This window comes from Hippopotamus amphibius, chromosome 6 (assembly GCF_030028045.1).
Source record: "Hippopotamus amphibius kiboko isolate mHipAmp2 chromosome 6, mHipAmp2.hap2, whole genome shotgun sequence".
Lineage (NCBI taxonomy): Eukaryota > Metazoa > Chordata > Mammalia > Artiodactyla > Hippopotamidae > Hippopotamus > Hippopotamus amphibius.
This window is the reverse complement of record NC_080191.1, coordinates 72,710,308-72,724,704: the sequence shown is the minus strand read 5'-3', so window position 1 is coordinate 72,724,704 and position 14,397 is coordinate 72,710,308. Positions and strand designations below refer to the sequence as shown.

At 42.8% G+C, this 14,397-nt stretch overlaps 1 pseudogene; it reads right to left on the bottom strand.

Annotated features, from left to right (window-relative positions):
- Window positions 1-4,375: 4,375 nt before the first annotated feature.
- On the bottom strand, window positions 4,376-5,890 carry LOC130855702 (T-complex protein 1 subunit delta-like; annotated as a pseudogene).
- Window positions 5,891-14,397: the final 8,507 nt, after the last annotated feature.

The window sequence follows — 14,397 nt, the reverse complement described above, 5'->3', positions numbered from 1 at the left end:
CGTCCTCTTGCCCCTCTTTCTTCTCCACTGAGATGGGAAGCACAGGGCTTGAGTCTTCCTCATGTTCGGAGAAGATCATAATCATGGAGACAGGCCAAGGGGGGAATTCTTTCCTGATGATTTCAGTCTAATCAAAGGGGCCACCGTGATGACAACTGTGCCTCTAGGTTATTTGCTCTTCTTTGTTCCACAATTCGATCCTGCACATGCTTAAAATGGAACTCCCTTGTGCTTTTGTATTAAAAATATTGAGAAAAATGCATGTTTTTCTTTAGGGAAACACGCATCCCTGGTATCCTGCATAATGAGCATTTTTGCAATCATTGTAATTTCATTGGAGAATGTGTGGGGGCCAAAAGAGTCACTGGGTAGAAAAGCCATTGAGTTATTATTATGCATGCTTCCCTATTAACAGCCACGAAAGTCAGTGCTATTCATCAGCTGTTTGCTTTCAAATGCACGCTCTGCTCTCCTTCTCCAGCATGGACTGAGGGGCTGACTCCTGAAAACTACCAGGTTCAGCCAATGGGAGGAGCTGGAGGGCTGCTGAGAGGTAGGAGAAAGGGCCAAGTCAGGGCATTTAATCCTTCTCTCTTCCTTCCAGATGACAATCAGAGGCAGTGTTTTCTCGAAGATTCCAGCTCCTTCTTGAGAGACCTTCCCTTTGGGATCTTGCACCCTCTGGGAGGGCTCCACCGCTGTGCTGCTTTTTGTGGGCAGCCCTCACTTTCTTGCGTGCCTTCAGCCCTGGGGCCAGTTGTGGCTTTCAGCTTTGTTACTTGACCAGGTTTTCTAACCAAGCTTTTCAGCTCTCCCAATGCCTTTGTAACTATGTCCCAATATTAAATCCTCCCTACAAACTACCTAACATGGGCTCTGTTTTCCTGCCTGGATCCTGACCGATGTGATGCCTAATCAAGGTTTGTCACAGACAACATCAGTGTTTAGTGCCAAGAAACAATAAATTTTGGCTGACAAGTTGTAAGATTATTTTCCAGGAGGAGCATTCTAAGAAGATGTCAGCGCCTCTTCCTGGGACCCATAGCTAATGGTGGACTTTCTCAAGTGTGGAACCAAGATGTGTCACATATGAAAACCTAACCAAAGTGGCTCATATCAAATAGGACTCTAATTATATTTTTGAATGAGCACAGAAGCCAAAATTTACTCTTAGTCTTATCTGTTTCTTAGGGAAATGTCAACATTAAAGAATTTCTTTAGCATTTCTTACATAAATTGCAGAGCAACCATCAATGATCATTTTGCCCTGAACTGGAGGCACTAGGTCCCAGCGAAGTCTGCTTTGCTAGGTGATGAGAGCTCATGACACCTGGCTGGTGGGGTTTGAATGTCTTTCTCCAGAATAATCAAATATCCACATGGAAGAAAGTTCTAAGCTTAGACAAGTACCCCAAGGAAGGCAAGTTCTGTTTGGCATGGAGGACAATTATTTGGATGGAAGCATAAATTAAGTTGGGCTCTTTAATCAAGGAAAGATCTGCTGCCTACCTAATGCAAGATGTTTATGAAACGTAACCACGTATTAAACGAAAGCAACCAATAATTAAAATAAGAGTTAAAATTGATTTCCGTGTCCTGCCTCGCAGTCCTTTTAACTCCTCTATGAGCAGCTGTGAACCAAGTACAGTAATGGTTGCCAGATGCTGTTTCTTGGTCAGTGTGGATCATCTGCTCTTGGGGGAGGGGGACAGTGCGCTTTATAACATGTATTTCTTGTTCGAAGTTACCATTAAGGGGGAGCTTGGAAAAAAACCAAACTGCTTAACAATCACAATGGAAAAAAAATCGATACCCTCTACCTTTTGTGTCCAATATAAGCAAATAGAAATATTTGTGGTTGATACATCAGATGTAGAGGCCTTCCGATTTTAAATACTTGCAACTGGTCCACTAGTACCACTGTGGGTTCTGACAAGATTGTAGAGGATGAGGACAGGAAACTGCAGGGTCCTTGTGGTCTCTCTGGAGATTTGATGTCTTTGGTGGAAAGAGATCCCACCAGCAAATGGGCCTTAGTTGGTCACATTATCCCAAGACTCCACTTTCTAGGCTCTGTCTGGTATTCATTGCCTGTCATGGTACCATAGGACCAAGATAGAATTTTGGAGTTGCAATGGAGTTTAGGAAGCATTTAATCCAAAACTCTGTCCAATGGCCTTCTCACTGGTATCCCTGCCTCTGCTTTGATCCCCTACAATCCATCTTCTCATATTGTACACATTTCTCCTATTGCTTTCCGCTGCACCTTGAATAAAATCCAGCCTCTCTCTATGGTCCAAAATGACTTTTTGGTCCCAACTTACCTCTCCAGCTCTCTCTTGTATTCTTTTCCCCCTTGCTCAGCCACCCTGGATTCTTTTTCTTCCTGAAACATGCTTGCTTCATCTCGATTGAGGGCTTTTGTTCTTGCTATTCTCTCTGCCTTGGATGCTTTACCCATTGTGCATCTTCTCATGGGCAGTTTCTTCTTGTCACCCAGAAATTGGCTCCAATGACACCGTTTCAGGGAGGCTGTTTCTGATGGCTCCATCTTGGGAAGCTTATCCCATATCACAGCATAGAAAGATTCATGGCGCTCATGGCCCTTCTCATCCTCTGAAATTATATTTTTCATAATTTTTTTAGTAGTTTATCATTCATCCTCTGTTTCTAGTGATGGGAGCCTGATGAGAACATCAGTCTCATCCGTCTGGTTTTCTAAAGTGTCTTCTCAGCACTCAGGATAGGAACTAGTACATACTAGGGTTTTGGTTGTATCTCCATGTAAAGGGGGGATTGGAGTTCCCAGGAGAAATTGTGGAACCATGTGGGCTTATTCAAGGGAAGTTATAGAGGAGCATCTTAAATAGATGCTGCTGTTGGCACGACTGATGTGCCTTCTCAACTGAAAATTCAACCAGGCTACTTTCTAACAGTGATATTTGGGGCAGGGGTCAAATATTAACTAACCACAGTCTATCAGCATGCACTTATTATGCTCCAGGGCAGCTTTTGCTCATGCTCTGTTTGAACAGGAATAATAAGAAGTCATTGGGTGTCTTTCAGTGGGGTTGTCCTTGGCATTTTGGGATGGATGTTAATTAGTTGTGTCTGACTTTCCCGAGCCTTAGTAGGACATTTAACATTCTTGGCCCCTGCCCACTGATAGTGGCCTGTCACAGCCCATCACTGTGACAGCCTAAAAATACCCACACATGTGCAAATGCCCCTGAGAGGAGTTGTGATACTAAACCTGGTTGAGGACCCTAATTAGAAAGTATTCTGCACAGTGATGTTAACCAATCATTTGAATAAGTTAAGGAAAGGAAAATACTCCCTCCATTATGTGCATTTTAGTAAGGGGCTTCTTCATCTTCTCCTCTACCTGATGGGCCTGTGAAGACCACCAGGAAGGAATGGTGTTGGGGTAGGCAGGCCCTGGAAAGTGGATGGCCTTTGCTGGAGAGAAACCTGATTCCTGCTCAAATGATGATGACGATGACCAGGTAATTGCTAAATTTATCAAGTATTTATTATGTGTCACACATGATTGTTTTTCAAAAATTTATTTATTTATTTATTTATTTATTTATTTATTTATTTATTTATTTATTTTTGGTTGTGTGTTGGGTCTTCATTGTTGCACATGGGCTTTCTCTAGTTGTGGCGAGCAGGGGCTACTCTTCATTGTGGTGCACGGGCTTCTCATTGTGGTGGCTTCTCTTGTGGAACACGGGCTGTAGGCACTCTGGCTTCAGTAGTTGTGGCGCACAGGCTTAGCTGCTTTGTGGTATGTGGGATCATCCCGGACCAGGAATCGAACCCATGTCCCCTGGATCGGCAAGTGGATTCTTAACCACTGCGCCACCAGGGAAGTCCCCGCAATCGTTAACAATATCCAGTCAGTCCTCCATGTCCACAGGTTCTGTATCCATGGATTCAACCAACCCAGGATCAAAAATATTCGGGATGGGGTTGGGGGGAAGGACCAGAAAGTTCCCAAAAGCAAAACTTGAATTTGTTGTGCTTTGGTAACTACTTGCATAGCATTTACAAAGTATTTAAAACTATTTACATAACATTTACATTGTGTTAGGTGTTAAAAGTAACCTAGAGATGATTTAAAGAATATAGGAGGATGCGTGTAGGTTATACGCAAATACTATGCCTTTTTTTTTTTTGAAACCATATATTTAATATTTTCATTAAATTGTGTCAATACAATTTCAAGCAAATGCCAACTGGAAGACCAAGCCCAGAAACTCATAAAGGAAACAATCTTCCAAACAATAAGGAAAGCTAACGCGCTATGCTCTTCCACTCCAGCTGCACTGTTAGTGGCCATGATGGTGCCAGTCATCCAGTGTTATTCGGATTACCGAGTGTTTACCACATCATCAATTTTCAGAATGCTCTGGACAGTTTCAGTTGCTAGAGTCAGGGAACTGACTGAAACCAACAGAGGCTGGACAACCAGCTCCTCCAGTGTGTTGGAAATACCACCCTTTCGGACATCAATGCCTGTAGTTTTTTCTCCTTGGGCATGTCGGTTTCTTAGTTCTGTTACTGTAGAAATGGGATTCAGGCCAGCATTTCCAGTTAGTGTAGATGGAATGATTTCCATAGCATCTGCAAAAGCACGAACGCAGTAGGATTGCATACCACTCAATGTTCGTGAGTATTCCATTGAGCGTAGGGCCAACTCCATTTCTGGAGCACCACCTCCTGCAATAAGAGCTCTCTTCTTCACTGAAAAGTGAATAACACATAGGGCATCATCAATGGAACCCTCAGCTTCTTCAATCCCCAATTTGTTAGGATCACGAACAACAATTGTAACTGTTTTTCCAGGGCATGCACAGCCTGTAATCTTGATCAGTTTGCCAGAACCATTTAAGTTGACCTCCTCAGCTAACTCAGCCAATCCCAGCATGTCAGCAGTGAACTGGTCAACATAAGCAACTGATTTGGTTCCAATAGTCTTACAAATGAATTCAACGTCTTCTCTTTCAATATCTTTAACCACCATAATCTTCATTTTGTTCAGGAATTGTAATGCAAGATCACCAAGAGCATCTCTTAGAATAGACTTCTGTATGAGAAGAACATTACATCCTGTTTTTTTAATTTGCTTCACTAAATTGAGAATATAGGCTCTCTCCTCTCATAGTACTTGGTCCATCTGGACATAGTCAGAAACTACTCTTTGATTGTCCATATCTGTTTTGGGTGCAGATAAGCAGAACTGAATAAACCCAATCTTAGCCTTTTCAACTCTGGTTACGCCAGAATTTGCCACCTTTTGAGTAAGAACCAGACCTTCCACCAATGCACAGTCATCAATTGTCCTATCAAGTTTCTTAACTATTTTAATATCTCTAAGATCTACACTAGTAGCTGTGGCTGGGTCAATCACTTTCATCACTGCATTTACACTCACTGGAGAAAGGAGACTTGAATATTGAGAGACAACCTTTGAGTTCAATGAAGTGGCTGCACTATTTAACAAAGTTTCTCTATCACTCAGTTTCACAGGTCGAGACATGTCTGTCAAGATTTCAATGCCCTCTTCCAAAGCCTTCTTGGAATGACTCAGAAATGATGGTGGGATGAATACTGTTTTGAAGAAGCTTGGTACAGGAATGTGAGAGAGAGCCAGCAATAATGACCACTGATGTGGTGTCATCTCCTGCTTTTATATCCTGAGCCTCAGACAGCTCCACCAGCATGCTGGCTGCTGGATGTAACACCTGCATTTGTTTCAGAATGGTGGCACCATCGTTTGTAATGGTCACATCACCTTTTCCATCTTGAATCGTTTTATCCATTCCTTTTGGTCCAAGGCTCGTTCTAATAGCATCAGCAACAGCTTTGGCCACAGAGATGTTGCTGAAGCAGATCCCGGCCTTGATAGGTGCTCTTCCTGCAGCCGCCTGCTCCGGGGGGCTACCTTCTCCGGCATGGCAAGCTTGGATGGGTCCATGTGAGCTCTGGAAGGACGGATGGAGGCGGATTCTGGCTGGACACGGACTAACGGTAAGATCCCACCGCCTTCACGAAGCTTCCAGAAAGCGGTGCCGGGAGGAGGCTATGCCATTTTATATAAGGGACTTGAGCATCCTTGGATTTTAGTATCCCTGGGCGGGGTCCTGGAATCAATCCTCCATGGATACCAAGGGAAGACTGTATAAGTTTAACTCATTTAATTCTCACAGCAATCCAGTGGGTGAATATTATAACCCCATTTTGTATTAAAAAAAGAAACAAACAAAACTGAGACACAGAGAAGTTAAGTTGTCCAAGCAGGTAAGCTGTAGAGCTGTGAGTCTACCTCTATGTGTACAAGGCAGATAACATGAACAAGAGAAGTGGGCCAGGTCCTAGAGGTGAGCAGGGTGGTGGGGATGGTGGGGATGAGGAGCATGTATTCCCTACCTGGAACAGACACCACTCACCTCCAGCCCTTGTGGTCAAGCAGGAAAGTGGCCCAGCCTTCTGGCTTCCTTTCAAGGGATACAGACCATCTGTAAAATCTCTCAATTTTAAAAGATTGACGAAAGTTAAAAAATATTCCATGACCCGCATGAAATATTGATTTCTGCAATAGGAGAACTCCGTGTTTCTGGCCATAAGTTTTTTCCTATCCAAACAAAAACTGTAGGCTCATGGCAAAACTAAAACTCTAGATTTCAGGTAATTAATAACATGGGGGTGTGCCGGATTTTCTCCATTCTCTTTTGGCTCTGAGAATGTTCTCTTTCTGTTTTCTCAAGTCACAAACATCTGTTTATGGCCATCCAGCTAATTGGGCCCCATTGAGTGTTCTAATGAGGGCAGAGCAAGCAAACGAGTTGGATTTTAATGCCCGTGGAAATGCATGTTTCTAATTGTGCTCCAGTGAAGGTGGAAAGGTTAAAGTAATGAGTTGCTCTCGAGAGTTCTGGCCAAGAGAGTAAGGGCTTTGTTGTTTCACATTCCATCTTTGTTATTGTCACTGAGATGTGCACTTATTTCCACCATGGCATTGATTGCCAAGAGGTTCTGCTATTACATTTCATTATCATGCCATGTCTGAAGGAAGGGAGTCTGTTCTTACTAAGCAGTGACAGTGTGCAGGCAACCATAATCGCTCCTCTCTCTGCTGCACTCCCCAACATCTTGTATACAGCTGTGAAGGGCTGTATTAGTGCCAATTAATCTGGGGGAGGTTTCCTGAAGGAGGGAGTGCTGTACTGTACAAAGGGATAGTGCCTGAGTTTTCCAAGTGGCATTTCTAGAGAAGATATGCTAACCGAAAGCAGCAGGCAGAAAAGGAGGCTGTCAGTTTTAAGTTTAAGTAAGAGATTGACATCTCTCCACTGTGCCTCTCACCCAGCTTTCCAAAGTAAGCATGGAGGCAGGGTCCAAATCAAGGGGCTGGATTTAGAATTTCTAATCCAAGGGATCAGAGCTGGAACCGTGCGTTGTTTGAAGACCTTGCGAAGGCCTGCTTCCATTGTCATCAATGGTAGTGACCATTGGTGCTGGAGACGAGTTGCTATTCTAGAAATGAAGGGTTTCTGTTGCAGGGAGACCCAAATGTTTGGGCCTTGGGGCCACAGGATAATTGGGTGTGGTAGGAAGAACATTTTCCTCTCAATGATGTTGCGTATCTTGCATGTTCAAAGTGTAATAAATTAATAGAATCATGACTTCCGTTTCAGAATTCAAAGTTCTGACTGTTGAGAACTTTCCCCCATTGTACCTTCTTTCTGCCACCCTCTTGATCACGCTGTGCTAACCAGGGCTTCCTTAAAGTCAACACTTTGAAGATTAAGTATCTCATTTAGATCAGCGGTCCCCAACCTTTTTCAGCACCAGGGACTGGTTTTGTGGAAGATAATTTTTCCATGGATGGAGGGGCAGAGGGGTACCGGGGTGGGAGGGATGGTTCAGGTGGTAACGCGAGCAATGGGGAGTGATGGGGGGCTGCAGATGAAGCGTCATGCGCTCGCCCTCTGCGCATCTGCTGTGCGGCCTGGTTCCTAACAGGCCCGGTCCCTAACAGGCCCGGTCCACGGTCCAGGGGTTGGTGTTGGAGGAATCGGTAGAGGTAGGCAGGACACCGAGGCTTATAATGCAGGAAGCAATGTTTATTGTACCAGTACAGGCCCGGTGGATTCACATCCAAAGCCTGAGCCCTGAACTAAAGGAGAGCTTTTCCTTTTATAGACTAGTTCCCGCGCTTTTGGGAGCCTATAGCTATATTTCTCTATGCAGAAGCAATGTACAGAAGCCAGAGTACACGCGTTAGTTTTTTCGTATCTCATTGACCCAGATGTTTGTGCTGCCCTTGGCAGGGTCTTGTGAAGAAGCCCATAAGTTATTTATTCCCTGGGGCTTGTATTTTCCTATTTTTGCTTTGTCCTTCCCTGCATTGTTATTAACCTGCCTCATTGGGAACCCCTGATTTAGATGATTTAGGGTTAAAATAAAAATCTTGGTGTTGGACTATATTTTCAGATTCAAGGGAAATGAGATGAGTCCAAACCCCTTATCTTGGCTGATCTGGCAGGCCCGACTAAACCCCTGCTTAGCCAGCTCCCCGGTGCTGTCTGGTACCTGTGCCCCCCTCTTATTCTCCTTCAGCCACATGAGTTTTCTCTCAGTTTCTTGACCCTTCTCACTTCATTTCCGCCTTCGCACATCCAAAGTGCTCTCCACCCCCAGGTTTTTGCTTAGAGGTTTCCTCGTACGTGTTCTGTCTCAGCTTAAACATCACTGAGCTCCTCTGATCATTTCACTGATGGACATTCCACCTCCTTACTTTCCAAGATCTCCATCTAAGCACCATTAATTCCTTCATAACATTTATAACAAAAATCACTTTGTTAGGTTTCCTTTTTGTTTTCCCCACTAGACTGTGAGCTTTCACAAGAATTACAATTCTCTTGTTCCCTGTATCTCTACTATCTAGCCCATAGTAGGTCATCCATAAAAATGTAGAGGGGATAATTCAAACAATATAAAATTAAAGGACTCAGTGTTAGCTGTTTTATTTTGCATTCCCCAGTATCTATCTTCTATGCTGGATTAGTCAGCTAGAGGACTGCTGTACCAGGAGTGGTACAGGTGGCTTAAGAGGTGGCTTTTGCTATTGATTACTGCCTCGACCTTTGTTTCCTAGGAACAGAGACTGAGGCAAAGCTTAGGTTTATTGTAGGTGAATGGCAGAGGGAATGAGTCAGGGAAAGAGGGGAAGCAAATACAACGTATGTTTGCAGAGCTGGTCACAAGAAAACACACCCTGGAGCTTTGCCCTGGGGTTCATTTCTGCATAGACTTCCCGGAATTACAGTACCCTGAAACAGTCCTTCAAGTACCCCATACAAATATATCTGCTGGTTCCTTCCTGTCTTTTGTCTTTCATTGGCCAACGTTTGCCCCATAGGGCATCAGCTCTCCCACCCTTCTGGGTTGTGTTAATTGCCCCTTTGGGCATCTTCTGGGAAGTCAAATGGTAAACATTGCCCCATAGCACAGGGCTTGATCTGGGTCCAGATGTAGTGGGAGGATCCAGAACCTCAGGCATCTGGTTGGCTTGGACTTGAGGCTCGACCCCACCCCCCTCCATGGAGATGCAATGGAAGCCTTGCCCAAGTAACTCCTCGTCTTAAGAGCGTTTGAGATAACTGGTGGAATTCAGAGACAAGGTGGCCAGCTTGGACTTTCTGTTGAGTAACTGGCCAAGGACTTGGGAGGCAGGTAGAAATGGACAAGTCAGACAAAGCACATAAATTGGATCCAGTGCAGACTCCTTCTTAGTTCCTGGGAACTTCTGACTTTAGACAAGCCCATGGCATAGAGACCTGAAGTATTTTATTGGAATGTCACACTTTTCTGAGTTAAGTTTTCATTGATGAACTTCAGAAACATTTCTTCAGTTGACTGGCACTGACTCCTATCTGGGCCATTTTGTGTGTGTGTGTGTGTGTGTGTGTGTGTGTGTGTGTGTGTGTGTGTGTATACACAGATATATATGTAAACAAACATATACACACACATATATATACAGTATATCTTTTCTGATATATATAATTATATTTCTGACCTATCTATCCATCTATCTCAGGAAGAAACTTATTCATGCAAATATAAAGGCAAATAAAATATATTTTCTACAGAGCAAATCATAGTCACCTGAAGTCCACAGCATCCCAAGTCTCTCTTACACACATACCCATTGGTGTCCTCCTGCTGACTTGGGCAGCTGCACACTGAGAATTATTTCTGTTTGTGCACAAGGAGCTGGAAACTTTCTCACGCCCAGCCTTATCTCCTTTCGGATTGCCAGAACTAGTTACGTAACCCTTGCCCAGGGATGCTTTTTGGGTATGTAACTCTGTGGTTGTACAGGGTCCTATGCTCAGAAGGGCCCCACACTTGGTTTAATATTCTGTTGTCACAGTCTTGAAATTCCCAGTAATTTTGTCTTTGAATTTGTGTTTTTTCGGTGAAGTCCGTTAGTCAATGAAGCATGCCCACGAGCAGAGGAGAGAAGCACCATATGCATGTCCACCATGCATTCCTTGTGACATCCTGTAAACACAGAATTCTGATAGACCCATGATGCATGGGAGGGAGTTCAGTGAGACTCAGAGCAAGTACCGGGTAAGTGCATTATGTCTATGACTGTGTGAGCGAGGACACTGATAGCCCTAACTGGCCATACTTTCTGTTTGAACCAGAACTTTTTTTTGCATGCAGAAAAAAGGCAGTGGTGTTCTAAGAAACACGCACAGCCAATGTCCTTTATCATATCCTTTCTTACTGTCGCTACTTCCCTGTATTCGTCACTCACGCTGAAGACGATGACATGAAAAACATAGGGTAACCCATAGTCCTTTTTCTTTTCAGTCTTCCATACTCATCAATAAGTTGAAAATAGATGGTTTAGGTAGATTGCGCATGTATAAAGAAGTAAAATAAAAATAGTTGCGTCAGTATTGTGCAGTTTTCACTGATCTAATAAGAATTAAATATATGTGCATGCATGCGCTACAAATACAAATTGAGTAATTTCGGTAATTCTGCAGAGGAAATAAATGCTCTTATATTTGCATTTAAAATTGGCATTGTACAATATGGAGATCAATGGTAAAATGTATGCTAATAGCTTAAAATTTTAATTTTTCTTTCCTGAGAAAAATATTACATAGCAAAAAACCAAAAATAAAACCAAAACCACCATAACAAAAGAGAGAGATTGTAGAAGAAAGGAAAGGCTTTATACTATTTAGTACCATTAACAGCCCTGTTCCCCCACTCTTTGAACAAGGGGCCCCACATTTTCTCTTGCCTCGGGCCTTGCCAATTCTCTAGCTTGCTCTGTCCTTCCCTTACAGACTGCTCAGTGTCCAGTGTGTGTGAGTTGGCAGGGAGTCCCATTTGTCCTCTGATTCCCTGTCCTTGGGCGCTGAGTGGGGAGTGAAAGAATCAATGCAGACTCTTGGTGACAACTGAAGGTCATCAGACCCTGGCCCCCATGAAGGAGTGTCTTCAGGACCTCCTAAAGCTGCTTATCCTGGGGGCCAGCCTCCAGCTGTTCCAAGAAGGCGTGAAGGATGGCAGGCTTCTCAGAGAATGATTACAGTGTAGGTGATCAGGTGCAGTGAGCCAGTGGTGGAATGTTGCAGAGGGGGTGTGGGTTTCCTTTGGCATACCCCATTTTCACTGATGTCCCACTGTCACCCCCAAATCCACCCAGATGGCTGCAGGGGATTTGCCCCAGGAGCAGCCTTCATTTTCTCTCCTGTTCAGGAGGTGAGCACAGAGGTTAGATTTCCTTTGCAGAGAGTATTTCCTTCTGTGGCACTAATTCCAAAATTGAAGTGATCAGCTTTTCATCATTGATTAAAATTGGCCATAACCTAACTACATTATAGGAATGCAAAAATAGCATATTGTGCCTCAGAGTATATACCCTGAAGACTCTTTAGTCAGCTGAGATTTGGGAAAAAGAGTATACACAAAAGAAGCACTTTATCCTAAAAACTCGTTTGTAAATGATTCCTTTTTTGTTATCTCCATTCAGCCAGTAAAAATCCCCAAAAGAATGAAGTAGGCCCCATAGTACCACTAATACAAACACCCAAAGCACTCAAATTAAACCTTTGGTGACACAGATTTCTGGCTAACAAATAAAGCTAACAAATAAATCCCAAGCCAAAAAGTTCTTTTTTTTTTTTTTTTTTAAATTTTATTTTATTTTTTTAAATTTTTTTTGGGGGGTACACCAAGTTCAATCATCTTTTTTTATACGCATATCCCCGTATTCCCTCCCTTCCTTGACTCCCCCACCCCGAGTCCCCCCCACCCTCCCCGCCCCAGTCCTCTAAGGCATCTTCCATCCTCGAGTTGGACTCCCTTTGTTATACAACAACTTCCCACTGACTATCTATTTTACAGTTGGTAGTATATATATGTCTGTGCTACTCTCTCTCTTCGACTCAGTTTCCCCTTCACCCCCCGCCCCCTCCCATACCTCGAGTTCTCCAGTCCATTCTCTGCATCTGCGTCCCTGTTCTTGTCACTGAGTTGATCAGTACCATTTTTAGATTCCGTATATGTGAGTTAGCATACAATTTTTGTCTTTCTCTTTCTGACTTACTTCACTCTGTATGACAGATTGTAGTTCTATCCACCTCATTACATATAGCTCCATCTCATCCCTTTTTAGAGCTGAGTAATATTCCATTGTGTATATATGCCACATCTTCTTTATCCATTCATTTGTTGATGGGCATTTCGGTTGCTTCCATGTCCTGGCTACTGTAAATAGTGCTGCAATCAACATTATGGTACAAGTTTCTTTTGGGATTATGGTTTTCTTTGGGTACATGCCCAGTAGTGGGATTACTGGATCATATAGAAGTTCTATTTGTAGTTTTTTAAGGAACCTCCAAATTGTTTTCCATAGTGGCTGTACCAACTTACATTCCCACCAACAGTGCAGGAGAGTTCCCTTTTCTCCACACCCTCTCCAGCATTTGTTGTTTCCAGATTTTGTGATGATGGCCATTCTGATTGGTGTGAGGTGATACCTCATTGAGGCTTTGACTTGCATTTCTCTGATGATGAGTGATGTTGAGTATCTTTTCATGTGTTTGTTGGCCATCTGTATGTCTTCTTTGGAGAAATGTCTATTTAGGTCTTCTGCCCATGTGTGGATTGGGTTATTTGCTTTTTTGGTATGAAGCTGCATGAGCTGCTTGTATATTTTGGAGATTAATCCTTTGTCCGTTGTTTCATAGGCAATTATTTTCTCCCATTCTGAGGGTTGCCTTTTAGTCTTGTTTATGGTTTCTTTTGCTGTGCAAAAGCTTTTAAGTTTCATGAGGTCCCATTTGTTTATTCTTGATTTTATTTCCATGATGGGTCCAAAAGGATGTTGCTTTGATGGATGTCATAGAGTGTTCTGCCTATGTTTTCCTCGAGGAGTTTTATAGTGTCTGGCCTTACATGTAGGTCTTTCATCCATCTGGAGTTTATTTTTGTGTATGGTGTTAGGAAGTGTTCTAATTTCATTCTTTTACATGTAGGTGTCCAGTTTTCCCAGCACCACTTATTGAAGAGGCTGTCTTTTTTCCATTGTATACTCGTGCCTCCTTTCTCAAAGATAAGGTGCCCATATGTGTTTGGGCTTACCTCTGAGTTCTCTATTCTATTCCATTGATCTTCCTTTCTATTTTTGTGCCAGTACCATACTGTGTTGATCACTATGGCCTTGTAGTATAGTTTGAAGTCAGGAAGCCTGATTCCACCAACTCCATGTTTCCTTCTCAAGATTGCTTTGGCTATTCGGGGTCTTTTGCGTTTCCATACAAAGTGTAAGATTTCTTGCTCTAGTTCTGTGAAAAATGCCATTGGTAATTTGATGGGGATTGCATTGAATCTGCAAATTGCTTTGGGTAGTACAGTCATTTTCATGATGTTGATTCTTCTAGTCCAGGAACATGGTATGTCCCTCCATCTGTTTGTGTTGTCTTTGATTTCTTTCATCAATCTCTTAAAGTTTTCTGCATACAGATCTTTTGCCACCTTAGGCAGGTTTATTCCTAGGTATTTTATTCTTTTGGTTGCAATGGTGAATGGGAGAGTTTCCTTAATTTCTCTTTCTGCTCTTCTGTTGTTAGTGTATAGGAATGCAAGAGATTTCTGTGCATTAATTTTGTATCCTAATAATTTACTATACTCATCAATTAGTGCTAGCAGTTTTCTGGTAGAGTCTTTAGGGTTTTCTATATATAATATAAAAAGTTCTTTTTTTTTTCAGTCTGGTTTTTATTTTTTTAAAAATAAACTTATTTACTTATTTATTGGCTATGTTGGGACTTCATTGCTGCATGTGGGCTTTCT